Source organism: Cryptomeria japonica, chromosome 11 (genome assembly GCF_030272615.1).
Source record: "Cryptomeria japonica chromosome 11, Sugi_1.0, whole genome shotgun sequence".
Classification (NCBI taxonomy): domain Eukaryota; kingdom Viridiplantae; phylum Streptophyta; class Pinopsida; order Cupressales; family Cupressaceae; genus Cryptomeria; species Cryptomeria japonica.
The window spans coordinates 678,246,471-678,247,069 of NC_081415.1; the positions used below are offsets into that span (position 1 = coordinate 678,246,471).

Genomic DNA, 599 nt, shown 5'->3' on the forward strand with positions numbered 1-599 from the left:
TTACTTGCACTTCTCAGCTTGCAAAATCAAATCTAGTTATGCTTAAGTATCTGCAACTCTCAATCAGATCTCACTCTTCTCTAGTACGGCTTCACACTCTTCTCTAGTACGGCTTCACACTCTTCTCTAAGATCACCAACACAATAAACATCAACTAAGCCAACATAAATAATGCTTTCCATTAGGTCGGCCACTAAACCTTAAATTACATCATAGATCATCATAGATCTTTACAACTCATTTCAGATCATCATATGGATCATTACAATCAATATCAAATCAATATCAGTCATTAAATGATCATAAGTCATCACGACATGTCGATCTGGTACAAAGTCAAACCCTTAGCTCACTCCACTACGCACTTTGCACATTCCCAAGAAATTCGCTCTCCAAACGTGTCAAAACATCTTTCAAACATTTCATGCGGTTTGTGTCACGTTATCATCAACACGTGAACTTGATGTCGATCACCGCCATACGAAAAAATCATTACCAGTTTTAATATTTCTACACTGGTTCTAAAACCTTGGAAAAACTTCATTAGAAATTAGAAACATGTCTTCTGATAGTCATCACAAGATGTGGTTTCAATCAAA

General features: G+C 36.2%; 1 pseudogene; it reads right to left on the bottom strand.

The window, feature by feature from the left end:
• Positions 1–214: 214 nt before the first annotated feature.
• On the bottom strand, positions 215–303 carry LOC131038199 (small nucleolar RNA Z102/R77; annotated as a pseudogene).
• Positions 304–599: the final 296 nt, after the last annotated feature.